This window comes from Arvicanthis niloticus, chromosome 12 (genome assembly GCF_011762505.2).
Source record: "Arvicanthis niloticus isolate mArvNil1 chromosome 12, mArvNil1.pat.X, whole genome shotgun sequence".
Taxonomy (NCBI): Eukaryota; Metazoa; Chordata; class Mammalia; order Rodentia; family Muridae; genus Arvicanthis; species Arvicanthis niloticus.
In genome coordinates, this window is record NC_047669.1 from 68,571,910 (window position 1) to 68,591,902 (window position 19,993).

Sequence of the window (19,993 nt, forward strand, 5' to 3'; positions counted from 1 at the left end):
TGGAGTTAAGCTGTCTTGTGACTTGATGCAGCTGATGATATTGTGTCTGTAATCAATAAGCAACGGGAGATGAATGTGCTTGCTCAACTAACTTTCTCCTTGTTATGCATTCTTGAATCCCAGCCAAGGATATGATGCCTCCAACTTTTAGAGTGAATCCTAGCACCTCAAATAACCTAACAGATATTCTCTCACAGGCATGGCCAGAGTTTAACCTAATCTACATAATCCCTCACAGGTGCATCAGGAGACCTGTCTTGGAAGACATTCCAGACACTGTCAAACTGACACAAACCATCCCACTTCTCTTGATTACAATTAATGGATTCTGTTAAGTCACTTATAAGAGAAATGAGAAGAGTGGTTACAACTGAAACAGTGTTTAGGATGTATAAATTTGAAAAAGCACACAGACTAGATGGAGAATCTCTAAACAAATAAGAAAAGTAAAACAATATAATTGAATCATAAAAAAATCCCTACACAAAATAAGATAACATATGATAAACAAACTTGTTAAAGGTGATGGACATAATAATAAAAAAAATTAAGGGATACACATCAGTAAGACTGGAGGGGAGAGTACATCTGTTAATCTCTAGGATCATTAAAGATATGAAAAGCCAGAACTATCAGTGTGCTAATAAAAAAGGTGAACTGGTACAATGGCTTTAGGAAAACTTTCAGGTTATAGCATTTTCTATACCCTGATTATGTCTCTTTCATTATGTTTGATTTTTGCATTTAAGAATTTTAAATATCATTTCTATGGCTCATTTATTTCATCCACATTGAACCAAAATGGGTGCTTACATATATGGAAATAAACAAATGAGATATTTTACAGCAGCTGTGTTTGTGATAAAGAAAAGAAAAAACAACCCAAACATCTACAAATAGTAAACTTGGTATGAAGTTCACTGATTGGGCTGTACATTGATAGTGGAAAGAGATAAAAAACCTTCTTAACTCATTTACCTGAAGTGGCAGATGATAAAGATGAACTATTACTGAATACAGTATCATGGATTTATGCAGATATAATATTTCCAAGTCTGAAAACAAAACTGTACATCTATAATAGGCATATGAAATTCCAAAACATTTGTTTCTCTGACTGGTGATTACACAGTTATATTCATGTATAAAAGTTTCTGAGACAGTTCTTGAAATGTTTTAAACTTACAGAAATGTAAGACATCTCAACTAATAAATTCAATTGGAAGATGTCTGAAAATGAACATGATGCTTTTAGTTAGAAGGAAATTTAACTATAGGTTTGGAATTCACTAGTCCATCCAATAAAACTTAATCAATAGTAATGGGGTCTCCTATTACTGCAATTAACAGAAATTTTTAAAGATAGCTCAACTTTCAATATAAAATAGTAAGAAGGGCTAATTCACTCAAATGCTATATGAAACACAGCACTAAGAGTCAGGCACAGGAGCTCACACCTATTAACTAGTACTCAGAGGCTGAGGCAGAAGAACTGCTGTGAGTTCAAGGCCCCCTGGGCTATTTGAAGTAACATATTTATTTGTCTGAAATAAATATGTACTAAAGAAAGTATATGGTAACAATTATAGAGAGAAATAAAATTAAACATGCTATTTATCAAGAAATAATTGCATAATCATCCACTGATTCTTTTGTTTCAACATATGCAAATCTATAGCTTTTACTTAATATAACAAAAAATATTTTACATTTATTTTAGAATTGGGCATAGTTAATACAATATGATAATTAAGTGAACTATATGTGATACAAATATTTTTATCATTCCTGATACTGTAAGAGACAAATATCCTCTATATAAGATGACAGTTTTGGAGTTTATTTTTGTTTTGATGTGTTGTGTTGTGTCTTTACCAGAGTTAGACTTATGTTTTAAACGTGTCTTATGGAAGTCATTTATTGAAAATGTTGTGTATAGTATTTTTATATACTTGAAATGGCAGGAAATAACAATGGGACAATGAATCTACCATCCTAGACTTACTGTATGAAGAACAACACAGAAATACTATCAGGACACAATGCTGAAATTGGGTCAGGAATACAAACTCTATGCCAGAGTCCATAAAGTACAGTTCCAGGCCAGGGAACACAAATTAAAAACTAAATCAACATTACAAACAAAGCTTCCAATAACTTCTCCAAAACATTTAATTCACAGTATCTGAAGCTCAAGTGTCCTGTATTTCAAAGTTGGTATAATCATTTCCTTGCAAAATCTATTCTCCTTTAAGTGTTTGTGTGTGTGTGTGTGTGTGTGTGTGTGTGTGTGTGTGTGTGGTGTGTATTCATGATGCAAAACAATCCAAATGAAAGATACAAAAAAGATGGAATTTACCATGTTTTCTAATTCCAGGGTCCACAGGAAATTCCTGGTAATGATTTCAGGCTTGAAAGGGTTTTCTGTAGCATGTCAAGGCCAGAGTGTGAGACCCACATCTGAGGAGTCTCAGAACCTCTGCTCTGCTTACTCTCAGACACAAACCAGATCCGTCCCCATCTGCTTTGCTTCACAGCAATCGAGCAATCGCCTCTTTCCAGCTTAGGTGCCCTCCACAGAAACATAAACAGATCGTATGTTACATGATAATGGTTTCTCCTGGATGATAGCACTGAAAGAAATATTTTTTTTTTTTTTTTGGTAAGCTTACTCCTGAAGGTTGAAATTCAAAACATAAGCAGTAATTCAACTAGGAAATGAGCTCAATATAAATTTTAAACATTTACTTAGAACACTTGGGATATATTTCCATGCCATATTTTTTCAGAACTTATCTTAGTAACATAATATTAACTAAGTCTTAAGGTTGAAGGATGCAAGCCATATATTTTCAAACTGTATTTGACAGTATCCAAAATGTACTGTAGAAAGGGCCAGAATAAACAAAACCTTTCAGGGGCTTCTTCTATCAAGTCTTGTAATTATAATTTGCTTTTCTGTTAAAATATGATTTTTATGGTCCAAATTTCAAGAAAAAAAACTTACTGAGGAGACCTCTCTTTGCTAAAAATAATAATTTAAGAAGCATTCTTTGAACCATAAATTGTTAAAATATGAGATTGGAGGCCTCACCATTTACCCACTTGGGGACATTTTGTGATAATCAGGATGATGTGGTAGAGTGGGTCTATGCTATTTTTCTGCATTAATGTCAACAAGATCTTGAACTTCAGTCATTAAACACATAACAAAGGATGTCATTGGGACTAGGGAAAGAGCTCTGTGGGTAAAGTGCTTGCTGAACAAGCATAAAGGCCCAAGTTCAATACCTAGCATCCATATAAAAATGGTGAACATCCTGGTGTATATTTGTAATCCTAATTCTTTGCAGGTGGAGACATACAGATGCCTGAGATTGTTAGCTGATCAACCTACCCTACTTGGTAAGATCCTACCCAGCAAGAAAATTTGTCTCCAACAAAATAAAAGAGATGAACAGTCTTGAGAAAGGACTGCCTGGATTGAATTCTAACCTCTGTATATACACCCCACATACTCACTTCTCACACAAGAAAAATAATAAAGGGGATTGTTGCTACATTTTCATAGAAAATATTTTTTGTCTCCACAGTCAAATGAATGCAGTGACAAGATCCACAATAATAAAATGTGTTTGGAAAACTCCTCACTGCATCTCAAATGCACCTCATTCAACATTTTGTTTCCAGCCTAATAGGAAATTTAGAACTTTATTCAATCATAATGGTGAGGAGATGGCTCACTGAGTAAAGTATGTGCTGCATCAGCATGTAGACCTGACTCTGATCCCCAGAACCTACCTAGAGCCAGCTGTAACCCTAGCTCTCTACACTGGAATAAAGGGTAAAATGGGAGAATTGCCAGGAACTTGCATGCCAGCTAGACTGAAGTACACAGCAGCTAACAACAAAGAGATTGTGCTTCAAGCACAATGAAAGGAGGGGATACCCAAGGTTGTCTCCTGACCTCCACACACATGGCATAGGCATAAATGTGTGTGGGAATGTTATTATGCACATATATGCACTAACATCAGACATACAAAAAAGAATGAAACAGCATTTATGGATTGAATAAAATAAACAGTAATTAGGAATGCATTGTTTGATCCTTGAAAGAAACAGACTATTTATTTGATGATGTAAAAGGCTTCAGAAAGAAATAAAAACAGAAGTTCTATAAGATTCTCTTCTGCTCTCTGGTTGCAATCAAAGCTCTAACTTCCTCTTTACATTTAAATTTGGGGAAGGATTATTTGAAATTACACAGAGAGCATGAGGTCTTGACATTCGGCCCCTTGGGCTGTCTCTTATAAAAGAACCTTTATTTTTTGTATTGTCATTTAGCTCAGGGTCAGACACAAACATGCTTGAGTTTTGATATTAAAATGTCCCCACAACTCCATGTGTTAGAGGTAGGTCCCCAGAGTAGTGACAAGAAGTGGTGGGAGTTTTAACTGGGGGGTCTTAATGATTAGTCACTGATCACTTGAGAAAAAGATGTCCAAAGGGTTTGTGGGACTTTATTTAGTCCCTTGCTGTTTTGTCCTTTAACTAGTTTTTCTGTGTATTTCTACTATGATGTAATAACTCCAGAGTTATTAATAGCACCAAACTCAAATGAACAGACTGGACCAAAATGAACCTTTCTCTTTATTAAATACATTGTCCCAGGCACTTGTCATCATAATGAGAAACTACCCCACCTTTGACTCCCTTCTTCATATTATACTACTTCGACTGTCAGTTATAATTATGTCTAAAACTCCAATCAAACCTCCACAAATAGCTTGGTGAACTAATGCCTTCAGTTCTGCTGGTTCAAACACTCACTAATATCTCATAAAATCATCACCTTTATCTTTCATGTTTTTCATCTTCCAGCTGTCCTGAGACACTCAGCTCACAACTATCCTCCAATAATGACAGCAGCAGCAATAACATACCAGAAAACTAAGGGTTATTCCTTTAGGCACATAGGGACACTAACAGAAGGGCTTGGACATCAAACATAGAGTGTATACAACCTCCTTATTGAGAGGATCTGGAAAATCCCTTCATTATAGCAACATGTCATTCTCATACAAGAAAAGTTGGAAAGTGAGTCCTAATGTCTTTTGTTTCCCTTAGAATCACAACAAAAATCATCACCTAAAAGCCAAGGCTATTTTTATTGGAATTTTGATGCAAGACCCAAAAAAACTTGGCTGAATTTCTGAGAAATTTCCAGAGCCTGTATGAGTAGAGTGATGGATAACTTGATAAGAAACCAGTTTTCTCTGTGTTTACAACTTTCTCCAGTGGAACTGAACTACTTGGTTAAATGATACTGAGGGTAAAGGAGGGAGTAACACATATATGTCTTCAATCTCTTCTCCATAATTGTAAAATCCAAAATGTCCTAAAAGTATATCTTCTTTTAATTATTTTTGGCTACAAATCAATTTCCTGGTGTGAATGTATCTATGTTGTGTGTTTATTCAAAATAGAATAAGTATCCTACAGCTTGCTACATAAATCTATTGAGCTGAATCATAGATCCTACATTGAACTGTGTTAGAGATGTTACATATACTTTCAAATTTGAATTTAAAATCATGTTTGTTTGAAGGGCTATTCATAAGCAATTGTAGAGCAGTATAAACATCCATTTGATTTGTTATTTGTACAAAAAAAAACTTCAATTTTTATAAAAGCTTCAAATCCTCAGAAATTATTCTACACATATTTTGAAAATTGAAAAGTCACACAGTGCCAGTCTATAACACATGGAAACCCAGGTAAACAAGCCTCACTCCTTTCTGCATATCTCTTATCCTCCACATCCTGCCTTCAGATCATGATACCTCGGATTAGTCCTACAGCTGCTGCCCTGAACAGCAGCCACCTTCTCCTAGAACTTGCCTTCCCTTTGGGACTTATCAGATCCCAGACCACTGCCCATCAGAGATGCTTCAGCCCTTGTGGTGCAGAGACTCGGGCTGTTGGCACTCTTTTTCCAAGCTTCCCTTCATTTAGGTTACCACAAAGCCTAGCATATGCTTACCAGTCACCACTACCTCCTGCCAGACCCTGGATCTCCCTTTAAAACCCATTGGTTCCCAGCATGCTCTCCACAAGACTGCGAGATCCATGCCACACCCTTCCTTTGGGATTCTTCAAAGCCCTGCCAGCTGTCTGATTAGGAACCTCCATTTGCCACATCCATCCTCAAGACTCAGGACCAGTCCATACTGCCAGTGAAATTTTGCTTCATACTCCTTGTCTAAATTGATAAAGGCACAAAATTGTAGGTGACAAGCAGGAGACCTGAGCTGGAAGCTGGACCCACAAATATCAGAGAGAGGACACTGAGATCCCAGTCCTGCTATGAATTATCCCCATCCAGAACATATAAACACTTCTAATGAAAAAAAGAAAGACAACTTGAACAAAAAAGAAAAATTCAGCCAACACACTCAGCGCAGATGTGCTAACATAAATAAAAAGCAACAAGAAAAACAAAATGTCATGTCTTAGTTAAAAAAAAAATCCACAAAGACAAAAAAACAAAACAAAACAAAACCCAACAACAACAAAACTAATACAAATCTTATAGTAATGGCCCCTATTGAAAAATTACCTGGAAGAACTCTCAAAAAAAATTCAAAAGGATTGTTTTGACCCTGATCAAACAACACAAAAAAAAGACAAGGAAAAAGAGGTGAATGAAATGAGGAAGTCAATTCAAAATATTCAAATACAGTTTAATTAAAAAAAAAAAAAAAAAAAAAAAAAAAAAAAAAAAAAAAAAAAAAAACCTAAAGCAGAGGTATTCCACAATTGAATAAAAACTAATAAGCCAGTTACAACCTCACTGGAAAGCATCTCTCAAAGAATGGATCAAGTCAAAACCAGGGAGTCGGGAATGAAAAACAATGGACAGAAATTGGGTCAATCAGTAAAAATGTCTGTGAGAAAAAGATGAAAATATATGGACACAATATTGGACAATTTAGGGGAAACAGTGTGAAGATAACCCACAATTATAAGCAGAGAAGTGGGAGCAACCATAGCAAAAACATAGAGTAAAACCTCCAGGAAAATCACTGGAAAAAACTTCCAAAACCTAGAGAAAAAGATCCCATCCATGTATAAATTTCTCATAAGATATTATAGTTAAAACATTTAAAACAAGGAATAAAGAAAGGGTAGTACAAAATTCAAGAAGAAAATGTCAAGTCATGTGCAAAGCCAGATCCACCAAAACAACACTGAACTAATCAATAAAAATCTTGAAAGCCAGAAGGCTCTGAAAGGATGTATTCTGTGTTCTGAAAGACCACAGTTGTCAACCCAGATGTTATAACCAGAAAAAATCCATCCTTAAACTATACAAAGAAATAAAACCTTCCCGTGACAGTAAGAAATTAAAGCCCTATAGAAAATACTAGAAGGAATAAATCCAGGAATTGGTAAAGATACTCTGTAAGCCATGGGGAACAAATAAATAATAACAGAGTAGGTCATCAAAAAAACAAAAGCTGAGAAAACAGAAAATCAACAAAATCACAGAAATGAATAACTACTTTTTCATTACCTTTTAATAATTACTCAATATTAATGGTTTCAGTTTTCTATAAAAAAGACACAGATTGAGTTTGGATTATTTAAAAAAAAAAAAAAAAGGGAGGGGGGTTCTTTTTGCTGCTTCCAAGAAATCCATATCAGTAACTCTCTCTTTTAAAAAGCATGTATGTTGGTGTTTTTTTTTTAAACTAATCTTTTTGGTATTTTTTTTTGTTGCTAATGAAAATTACTTTGGGATTAATTAGCCAAGCACTTGGATCATTTATTAATAGTCTGTGGTACTGCGCAAGAAATCTGTTTCAGGATTTGAGGAACAGTTTCTTCATACCTATTTACAGGTGTGTGTGTAAACTCATATAAATATTGAATTAACAAATACTAAAATTTGGATTTCATAGCAAACAAGGTCAATATCCAAGACGCTTTGCTCATTCTCCTCAATATCACCTCAAATACATGGGTTTTTCAGTCGACGGCCTCTTACCACTGCTTAGATGGCATAGGAACGTTATGTCTGTAATGCTAATATAAAGCAGGTACATTTAAAGTGAGATACAATTGCCTCACCTGCAAGTTTAGTTTGAACAACTTTAGTGTTTCAAAACATGTCTCCAAAGAGCTACAGATAGCTAGAGTCTGGAGAGCTTTTGGAATAGTCTTTTCACAGTAAAGTGCACACTGATTGGATATGTAATGCTAAATTGCTAAAAGGTCAATCCTGAAAACATATGCACACATAAGTCACATCATACAGACTGAACAGCTTGTATTTATATATTAATATGTACACATTAGAAAAATTAAGAAAAAACGAGGGCTTGTGTTGGAAAGAACAAAGGAAAAGTTTGGAAGAAAGATGGGGAAAGGGGAAGTGATGTGATCATATTATAATCTCAAAAATTAAGAGATTTTTAAGAAATAATTATAATAAACAAGTTATATTTAAATTTTAAAATGTATCTCTAAGCACTGGTTAAGAAATTAATATTTTTCCAGGTGCAAACAAAAAAAGACCATAAATATCTTTGGATTTGAACCCATCAATGTGGTGTACACAGCAATTTTTAAAATGAATTATTCCTTACAAACCCATGAATTTTCTACTTTATTTTCTTAATGGTGTGATACTTTGTTTTAGAAGTAAAGAATCCACAATTAAGAACCATATAGGGAGAAAGTCTCAATAAGGAATTGTTTGGACTTAGCCTGTTGACATCCAGTGAGAGGGGTTTTTATAATGTTTACTACTTTATTGATTCTTATTTATGTGTATTTGTGTATATCTGTGTAGTCGTGTGTGGTGTGTGTGTGTGTGTGTGTGTGTGTATGGGTGTGTGTGTGTGTGTGTGTAATATGTGTGGGTGCCTCTGGGGGCTAGAAGATGATATTCTAACCTCTGAAGCTGATGTAACAAGCAATTTTATGAGATATTCACCATGAATGTTAGGAACTGAACTTAAGTTCTCCAGAACAACAGCAAGCCCTCTTAACCATTTAGTCATCTTTAATCCACAGTGATATTTTCTCAATTGGGTTAACTGAGGTAGGAACTGAATATGAGTGGCACCATTTTCTGGGCTGGGACCTGGGCTGTACAAGAGTAGCAATAGATGCTTACCTTCTGACAGTCTCAAATATAATTTCAAAATTTTCTCAAATTAAGCTCTCACTCCCACTCCTCCCACCATGCCCTTCACTCTTGTTTTCTGCACTTCTAATCTATGCCCTGAGCTTAATGCAAGATGCTGAAACATCTCAAAACCGTGGCACACAGAGGTGCCACCTGAAGGATCAGGGACAACCAGCTTTCATCCTTTTGTTCTACAAAGGTTTCTATGTTCCTTTTTCTACTGAGAAAGGATCATACATTCACTGTTCTACAAATACATCTTCGATTAAATTACTTAATAGTCGTCATGACATATATTTGACCTTCAAAAGCTTAGGTTTTTATATCTGTAAAGCAATTGTTACAATAGTATTAGAATAATAAGCATAGACCCTGTCCCCCGCTTGGCCTGCTTTTTTATAAGTAAAGTGGGAAAGTACCTTTAAGACCTATGTCCATGTGATTTACAACATGAGACTCACTAGAATTTATATTGGATTTCAGATCAAGGCTTGGCAATGTTAATCCTGGCCATTCATAGTTTTTACTCTTCAGTTCCAAGTTCACAACTGTATTAATGAATAGAAAGGCTGCCAAACCCTGGAGAGTCAGATAAGTGGGGTATAGGGTACATAAAATTATTCTCTGATCATGCTTGAGGCACTCAAGATTCCTAATTGATCATCAGCTCCCAGAACTAGTTAGAATCTGAGCTAAAACATTTCCTCTTTTAAAGATGGAAACAGGATGCATTTATTGATTTCTTAAAGAAAAACTGGTAAATTTCCTTGGTAAATTCTTTTGATTTGAGCTGTTCTGCAAGGAAACCATTATAAGGGGCTAGAGAAATGTCTCAGTAGTTAAGATCTGCTCTCCCAGAGAACCAAATGTTGGATTCCCATCGCCTACATGGCAGCTCACAACTTTCTTTAGGGTCTATTTCCAGGCAATCCTGCTACCTTTTCTGGCCTCCATAAGTCACCAGGCATCCACATAGTGCACAGAAGTTCAAGCGAGCCAAATACCCATACATATATAAAATAATTTGAAACCCTAGTTTTAAGTAAACCATCTTACTGTAGCCAGTTAAAGATGAGCAAGAGTTTTCTTTCTGTGGGTTTTAGGAGGAAGGTCTATCCCTATGACTTACTTGTAATCCAAGCACCATCTCAGATTCCAAGGTTTTCTCTCCTTTCACCTCTACTGGTATCTTTAAATGAGGAAAATTCTGTAACAAAACCAGAGCTATTTAGATAGAAGACAGTTTGACCCAGGAGCTGAGACGGCAAAACAGCTCCTCATTGAGTTTGCTTTTTATCGCAGCTCTCTCTAAGTACCTCCTTATCTATCTTTCTGAAGCAAGATAAGTGGTGTCCTGGACGCATGGATGAGGTAACATTGCTGGTTATGAACAATAAGCTAGAAGCTCTGGCAGGTTTGCGGGATAATCCATCAGTAAATGCAGACAGACTTCCCCAGGCTTGCTTTGATAAGCATGGAAGCTAATTTGGTGCACTGGAAAAATCTGAGGCTGGGCTCCCTGGCCCACTAAGCTGTGACCTTTTGACCTTAAACCTAGACAGCATGAGAAACAGAAGAAATGTTTTTGGCAGTTTCCCAGCAATAACTTATATAAGGTTATGATAATTTTATTTTTTTTCTTCTTGCTGTATTTATTTATTTGGCAATGCTCTGGATTCCATAAAAGCAGAAGCCAGCCCATCTGCCAGCACTCACTTGATAGATTGTCTGTCTACAATACAGCATTCTAAGTATTAGCATTTTTGGTGAGGTTAGGGAAAATATTTTTAAAAATATATAGATTTAAAAGCCATTGTTACATTGTTACATGAAAAGGCAGTGCTAGCATCTAAAGGTATAAATAGTAAATTGAGACCAGAAGGCCAGGAGTGACACACTGTCACAGTGAAGTCCTGTCACTGGGATGCTGTAGCCATTTATGGGTTGGAATAGATCACTTAAAAATGGGTCAAGGTGAAGTCACAGTGACTTGAGCAATTGTATGTATTTTATCAGAAAACGGTTTCCCTGTGGACTGAGAATGCAGCTTGGTAGTAGATCACATGGCTGGGGGAGGGGGTTCTCTTTTTTCTTCTATCAGTCGAAGTCCAAAGGAAAACCATTATATGTTGTTGAAACCTCATCCTTTCACTGGCTTTTGCTAGTGAAGTCTTTGGATTTCCTTATATAGTACAACTCTTGAATCACCTAATAGGAATCAGTGATGCCTACCTAATGGAATTTTAGTGGAGTATAAACTTGCACAAATCATACAATAACTTCTTCTTGGTTCTTTACTTACTTTGAACATGGAGAAGCTATTTTTTATTGAAAAATGCTATATTTCTTTAATTTTGTCACTGTGTTTTTAGGCCTATGCTTACACACATCTTTGTATTCTGAGAGGTTTTATGCCACAAATAGTAAAAACTCCAAAGTCTTAGATAAAATTATACAGAGAGAGAGAAAGAGAGAGAGAGAGACAGAGACAGAGACAAAGAGAGAGAAACAGAGACAGAGAGAGATAGAGATAGAGAGACAGAGAGAGATGAGGAGAAGGACAAGGCATGAATGCAATAGGCACTGCACTGATATACACATACATATCATCAATTAAAGCCTAATGAAAAAAATAAACATACAGAAAAAAGTTTAGACAGTTTCTCTCTATCTGGCTCTGGCTAGCTTACAACTTACTATGTAGATCAGAATAAATTTACTGTAATGTCTTTGGCATGATCTTGTAAAGAAACATAAGGAAAAAATATCAAAACTACAAATATAACACAGAGAATGATAACTTATTACATCAAAGTATAGAACTTTAGCCAATGAACCTTAACAAAGTTTCATGGCAGGTGCAAGATGGCACTTTTTAAAATTCCGTAAAATATTAAACATATACCACTCTGGGCCCGAGCACTGAGCAGATCCCAGAGGGGCACCTCTGCCCCCAATCTCACAGAACCCAGAGGAAGCAGGCCTCCCAGGGGCTCTAACCCGGGCAGTATCTTAGGTAAGCAGATAGCAACACCCGCCCCAAACAGGGAGTAACTGGGACCCACTAGGACCCAGGAAGTCACTCCTGGCCCAGAACACTGGTTCCTTCCTGTCTGTACTTGAGCACTGAGCAGATTTTGGGCCCCAGCTCTAACCCCAGTAGTAACACCCACCCCACATAGTTCTGATACAAACAAGATAATAGGAAAGACAGGCTCCAGTCAGAGACAGGGCAGGTAGCACTGAGGAGATCCAGATGGCAAAAGGCAAGTAAGTACAAGAACATAGCATCAGCAACCCAGGGTACTTGGCTTCATTAGAACCTAGTTCTCCCACACAGAAAGTCCTGAATTTCCCATATCACTAGGAAAGCAAGATTCACATTTAAAATCACTTCTAATGATGATGATAGAGGACTTTAAGAAGGACATAAATAACACTGTCAAAGAATTTGAGAACTCAGGTAAACAGGTAGAAGCCCTTAAAGAGGAAACACAAAAATCCCTTAAAGAATTACAAGAGAACACAACCAAACAGGTGAAGGAATTGAACAAAACCATCCAGGACATAAAAATAAAAGTAGAAACAATAAAGAAATCAAAAAGGGAGACTACCCTGGAGATAGAAAACCTAGGAAAGAAATTAGGAGTCATAGACACAAGCATCACCAACAGAATACAAGACATAGAAGACAGAATCTCAGGTGCAGAAGATACCATAGAAAATATTGACACAACTGTCAAAGAAACACAAAATATAAAAAGTTATTAACACAAAATATCCAGAACACAATGAGAAGACCAAGCCTAAGGATAATAGGTATAGATGAGAGTGAAGATTCCCAACTTAAAGGGCCAATAAATATCTTCAACAAAATTATAGAAAAAAACTTCCCTAATCTAAAGAATGAGATGCCCATAAACATACAAGAAGCCTATAGAATGCCAAATAGACTAGACTAGAAAAAAAAATACCTCCTGTCACATAATAATCAAAACACCAAGTGCACAAAACAAAGAAAGAATATTAAATGCCATCCCAGGCTACTATACCCAGCAAAACTCTCAATTACCATAGATGGAGAAACCAGGATATTCCATGACAAAACAAAATTTACACAATATCTTTCCACAAACCCAGCATTACCAAGGATAGTAGCAGGAAAGCTCCAATACAAGGAGGGAAATTATACCCTAGAAAGAGTGCTCGAACCTCTGAGGTCCTGGAATTCCAGCTGGATGCAGTGAAGACACAGCATCAGAGGCTTATCAATTTTCTCTTCCCCAACCCCTCTTCTAATATCTCAACACCCATAATCAGCTTGAAGAAGTTAATGAAGAGTCGGCACCCCTATTCCCTGGGCTCAGGAACTGAGATGGTTGATATTGGGCTGTCTTTCCAGGGAAAAGAAGTGGTTTTGTTGGAACAGGGAGGGTTAGCTAGGATTTATTGTATAAGCATAACCTATTGGTAGACATATGTATTGTGGGGAAAAAAAAAACCTCACAGGGGGGAGGGAGTCCGACAGCAGAGTCCGACAGCGGGGTCCTGGTGGGCTTCCCGCACCACTGCTGGAGGGTCCCACATTCACACAGCCACCATGGCAGCTGCGGTTTGAGGTTCCAAAGGCTGGGAACCTGGCGCGGCAGGCCCAGGCAACAGGTGGAGTTTCCCAAAGCTTTTATTGTTCATGGCGTGGTGAATGGGTATAGATGGTATGCACTTCCCCCCAAAAGCCAGGCTCCCCTGACTTTTTATAGGTAGGGAAGGAGAAAATCGGAGGGGATAACTTAATTAGCTACACCCCTGGCCTTTAGGTAACTCATTAATATTTTAATCTCTGGAGGTGGAGACTTGTTAATTATGACCTCTACCTGTGTGCTCCGTGACTGAAGGTGGCAGGTTAAATGGAGTTACCTCATCCAAGGCCCAACAATGTATAATTATTATTAAGATGAAGTTATAATTTCTTAAATGGTACAAAATTTACTTTGATTTCAAATTTAAGGTTTTCATTGGAACGAGCTTCTTATTTACATAAAAGTGAGATGAATATTGTTACTCTCATAGGCATTGTGCCTGTATAACACATTTAGTAATACAAGGCTTAGACTCAGTCCTTCTTTAACTTTTCTAACTGATTTGAGATGGTTAGCCTGTGAGTTAGAGGCCTATAGCAAATTCATGGCTTTGAGTTTATTGTTAGGGTGTTTTCTATATTTTATTTAGAAATAGCTGAATGGAGTTAACAGACAACAGCCCAGATTACCTTACATGTATAGTTGGTTTGCAAAACATCATAAGTCCACAGAATTGACATTACAAACATTTCTGTATCAATGTTCATTTTAATTAGAGACCTGTCTGCTCCTGAATTAGAATCCAATTCTGTCTTGGATTCTAAGAAGAAATTGAGCATCTTTGGAGTTACTCCAGTTGTGGTGAGACAGCCACTAGGCAAAAAATGCCTCTTTTCATCTACACACAAATTACTGTTCAGAAAGGATACACTTGTGGAATAGTCTACTGATTATATCTGCCAATACAGAGTAATCAGCCCTTAATAATTCTGCATCACTAGGTTTGTCCGATGATCCTGAGCCAGAAGGCTGAAGATCAGATGCTCCAACGTTTTGTAGTATAGGGACTGTCCAGGTGTTCAGCGGTCTCTATATAAATTGGCTAAGTTTTAGAAGCTATACCTTGTACTTCCCATAATTTCAGTTAATTCATTCATTCTGAATTTCTGACGGGGTTGAAAACTTACAGGCTCATAGCCAATCCTGGCTATTAACTTTGAGAAAAAAGATTTGAGAGGATGATTTTCAGCTCACATGCATTCTAAAGCCAAGAAAAAAGCCAGGTTCAGAACTAAGTCTTTCAGTAGGAGAGATGACAGTGGTTCTGTTTAGTCAACAAAATGACAGACTGTGTGTTAGGTCTATTTTGTCCCTTACTGACACAAATTGGTATAGTTCTGCTCTAATTGTATTTTGAGAGAAAAGTTTTATTTTAACAGGAAGGGTGGAGAGAGAGAGAAAGAGAGAGAGAGAGAGAGAGAGAGAGAGAGAGAGAAACACAGAGGCAATGTTGGAGTGTCTCTGCCAGTCAAAGATAGTTGATATATCTAGGTTGGGTATTGGGTTACACTTCTGATTGATAGTGAGCATTACCAAACTTATGAAGCCTTTGATTAATATTTTTTAAAAAATGTATAAAAGCAAAAAGGAGAAGGGGGCATGGGATAGGGGTTTTCTAGGGAGGGGAAATTGGGAAAGGGGATGGCATCTGAAATGTAAATAAAATATTCAATAAAAATAATAATAAAAATAAAGATCTAAAAAACATTTACACACATGAATTGATATATTATATATATATATATATATATATATATATATATATTTCTATGAGTACATAAGAAATTAAAATATTCCTAGGAAGAAAAATATAGAAGCTAAAATTCATATAAAAGAAAAAAGCAAGGAAAAAAATCAAACCTAAAAGATACCCAGACACCCCAAACCATTAATCATTACTCATGGGTGAGTTATATGTAATTAAAGCAGGATGCCACTTAACACCTGTTAAACAGAATAAAAAGCTAATGATATCATCCGCTTTGGGAAATCCTTGTGTATGGGAATTTTCCTACTGTTGGTAAGAAGAGTCCTGTTAAAGCTCAAGTTGTAATGAAAGGTCAGTATTACTCTAAGATCAGTTTTTCTGTGAGACACAGCAAGTATTCTCTTACAGGAGCAGAGTAAACTGGGAGGAAAACCAAATATTCAAGAAAGATATATAGAAATTATGTTTCCTCTCTGGGTGACTCATTTTGGCTTTATGTTTCTAGATTAGGAGAGTCCATAAGATTCCAGTGTGGCATTTACATAAACCAGAACCTCTTTGGTAACTTGACTTTTGGAACATAGGCACTTTATTATCTTATCATTGTGTGTATCTCTTATGCATGCATAGAATTCGTACATCAATTGCAAGGGCAAGAAGACAATGGGACAGAAATGTTGGTGTTGGAGAGGAAATTTAACCATGTTAAAATATCAGTGCTTTATAAATACAGAAATGACTGGGAAGATTGCTCAGTTGGTAAAGACACTGTTGTACAAACCACAAACAATTTCCAGAACCTATGCAGAAAGGCCAGGTGCAGTGGCATACATTTTTAATCTTAGAAAGGAGGAAAGGAGGATTCCTGGAACACATTGGCCATCCAGCCTACCACAGTAGGCAAACTCTATGCCAATAAGAGGCCCTATCTCAAAAATAAGGTAGACAATGTTCCTGGGGGATACCACACGAGATTGTCCTTTGTCCTTAATACACACACAGGTACATCTGCACCAATGCATACACACAGACATACACAAAAAGAGAACCCTACAGAAATACATAGAATTTACTATTACCTAGAATGTTCTATTTTAACATTTTCCATCATTATTAAGATGTATATATTATGATCCTCTCCCTTATCAATGTATCCACTCACTGGTGGGCTCATAATGCAATGGCATTATTAAGGGGTGTAGAAAGTAGGAGATGGGCCTTCCTAGAGGAATTAGATCAATGGACTTCTAGGAACTAAAATGATATACCTTGTCTCCAGTACTCTGACACACACCATGTCTCTGATTTTTAGGTACCCATCATCAGAGATACATCCTATGTATATTATAGCATTTCAATGTCTGTAACAAAATTTCAATGGAGGACAGACTCCATCAATGATACTGGTCTCTTAAGATTAGGACCAAGTTTAAAATCCCTACCTGTAACTGCAGCCTTTTCCTCCCATGCCCAAGTTCTCAAAATAATGACTCTGAGACTTATGATCATTTATGAATAATTGCCTAGGCCAAAAGCTTTGGCTCACTCCCATTAGCTGGTAATTCAGTTATCCCATGTATTCTAGTCTAAGTCCTGCCACATGGATAGTCATTTCTCCTCAGGTTCACATAACTGTCTCCATCAACATTTGGGGGAATTTTCTCCCATGCCTGATTCTATCCCAGAAATCCTCTCTGTGTCCCAGAACTTCCACTTCCCTACTTCCTGCCTAAGCTAATAGACTGACACCATTTTATTGACAGGAGATACTTCCATGCATTGCACAAGAGATTCTCTCTACGTCTATCACCTAAAAACATCTTACATTGAGATGGCTTATGGCAATTCACTGCTCTGCAGTCATACAAAAATCCAGTGCATGTAATTCTGTGATGTATACATTACTTGATATGCTAACACGGGATAATGTTAGTGGTTTACTACTGATTATTTATTACAATAAACTTCTCGTTCTCATATAAGATGTATATTCTTACTTAATGGGAGAAAAACAATGCTTTGAAAGACTGTGATTTTATTAACATGATAGTAGCATTCCTTGCACAGTACAGCCCCTGGTTTCATTGATGAGCCTCACTTAGGAAGTGAGCTACATCCTCTAGGTTTGTCTAACTGTACTATACAATGTTCTCTACACAGAAATTGAGTAATAACAATAGGAGACACATGACTGCAACTAATTTTGCAGATATGTCCTAGGACACACATTGAGAGAGCCAAGATTTTATCATATCTGCTTCTTGTTTTTCTATACAAAAGCTAGTTTCTAAATTAAATTTGGAATTAATTGTTATTATTTAAATGTGAATTTTCTCCACAAGCACTCGTGTTAGAATGTTTTGTTCCCAAATGACAGTGTTGATTTAAAAGGTTATAGAATCTTTGAGGGTGGTGCCTGATTGGAGGAAGTGGGTCATGTGTAGAAATTAGGTGAAGCAGCCACTGAGTGTTATAGTCTAACTTGTATTCTAGTTCAGTCTCTCCAATTCCTGATCTTCCCAAATTCTGAAAAGACACCATATAATAAGCTCCAAAGGTCATAAGAAAAGCCACCAGTGCCATGCCTTCTCCACTACAATGGGCCCTATCTCCTAAAGTATAAACCAGAAGGGGGAACAAAATACTCACAGAAGGTGGAGTGTAGGAGGGACTTAGGAGGAAGAGAAGGGGGAAGTGGGGCAGGATCAGGGACGATGGATGGAGGAGATGCAGATGATACTCAGAGGGTCAGGAATTTGAACAGAGTTGTGTAGCAGTGGTGGATAGGAACTGGGTATAGCCACCAGAAAATCCCAGGTGCCAGGAAAGCAAGAGGCTCTCGGGACTATGGGGATGAGATTAGCTGACATGCCCAACAAAAGGAAAGGAGAACCTGTAGGGACCATATCCAGAGGTTAGGCAAGGCCCCCATTTGGAGGATGGGGCCACTTACTCATCTCTAAAATTTTTTAATCCATAATTTCTCCTGTCTGAAGAAAATACAGGGACAAAGTATGGAGCAGAGACTGAAGGAAAGGCCATCCAGAGACTGCCTCACTTGGGGATCCATCTCATATACAGAAACCAAACCCAGACACTATTGCAGATGCAAGTACTTGATGACAGGAGACTGATATAGCTGTCTCCTGAGAGGCTCTGACAGAGGTGGATGCTTGCAGCCAACCATTGAACTGAGCATTGGGACCCCAATAGAGGAGTTAGAGAAAGGACTAAAGAAGCAGAAGGGGTTTGTAACCTGATAAGAAGATCAGTATCAACCAACCAGTCTCCCCAGAGTTCCCAAGGACTAAACCACTAACCAAAGAAAGTATATGGAGGGACCCATGGCTCCAGCTGCATATGTAGCAGAGGATAGCCTTGCCTGGCATCAATGGGAGAAGAGGCCCTTGGTCCTGTGAAGGCTCAATGCCCCAGTGTAGTGGAATACCAGGGCAGTGAGGTTGGAGTAGGTGTGTAGGTGGGGGAGCACCCTCATAGAAACAGGGGGAGGTGAGATGGGATAGAGGGTTTCTGGAGTGAAAACCAGGAAAGGAGATAACATTTGAAATGTAAATTAAAAAAAATATCCAATTTAAAAACAAACAACAACAAAAACCCTTTCCTTCAATTTGCTTTTTAGAGGTGTTTTTATGAAAGCAACAGGTATGTCTAACTTTACTGAATTATTCATATTCCTTGATTAATATTCTTGTATTAATATATTTTGCTAAGAACTTCATGCATACATTTGTGTGTGGGGAATATGTATGTGTGTGTTTCTTTTGATCAAGTATGCCTGTTTACTTCCTCTCAAATTTCTTCTCGATGCACCCTACCACTTTTCCCTTCCAACTTTATATGCTCTGATTTTAAATCCACTGAGTCATCTTATGTGATCGAATGTAGGGCACTCTACAGAACCATGGGTAATCTTTCAGTGATTTCAACACTGAGAAAAACTGGCATCCCCTCTCCCAGCATCTTTCAATTGCCAGTAACTTCTTAGCTGAAGGTATGACCATCATATGTTACTCCTCCATTCATGCTTAGAGTTTCATTGGCTTGATCTTGTACAGATCGTGTGAATGCAATCTCAGCCACTGTGAGTTCATGTGTGTGATAGTCTCATGATGTCAAGTAAATACTGTTACATTGCACATTTCCATTACCTCCAACTATTACTGCCTTTTGGCTCCCTCTCAGTTATGACCATTAGGTCTTAAAGAGAGAGGTGTGATATGGCAGAACTATTTAGATCGTAGCATTCTACAGTTACTTAGTCTCTACACAGTGAACAGTTGTAGGTATCTGTGTCGATGTGCATTGACAACCAAAAAAAAGTTTCTGGTAAGGGTTAAGTTGTTCAATAATCTATAGGCACAACAATAAGAACTTGGGGTCAGTTTATTACTATGCCCAATTACCAATACAACGATATTTTGTTTG

The 19,993-nt window shown here is 37.2% G+C and overlaps 1 long non-coding RNA gene across 2 annotated transcripts in view; it reads left to right on the top strand.

Annotated features, from left to right (window-relative positions):
• Nucleotides 1-19,993, top strand: part of LOC143444084 (uncharacterized) — a 64,620-nt gene that overhangs the window by 12,641 nt on the left and 31,986 nt on the right. The window lies entirely within an intron of this gene.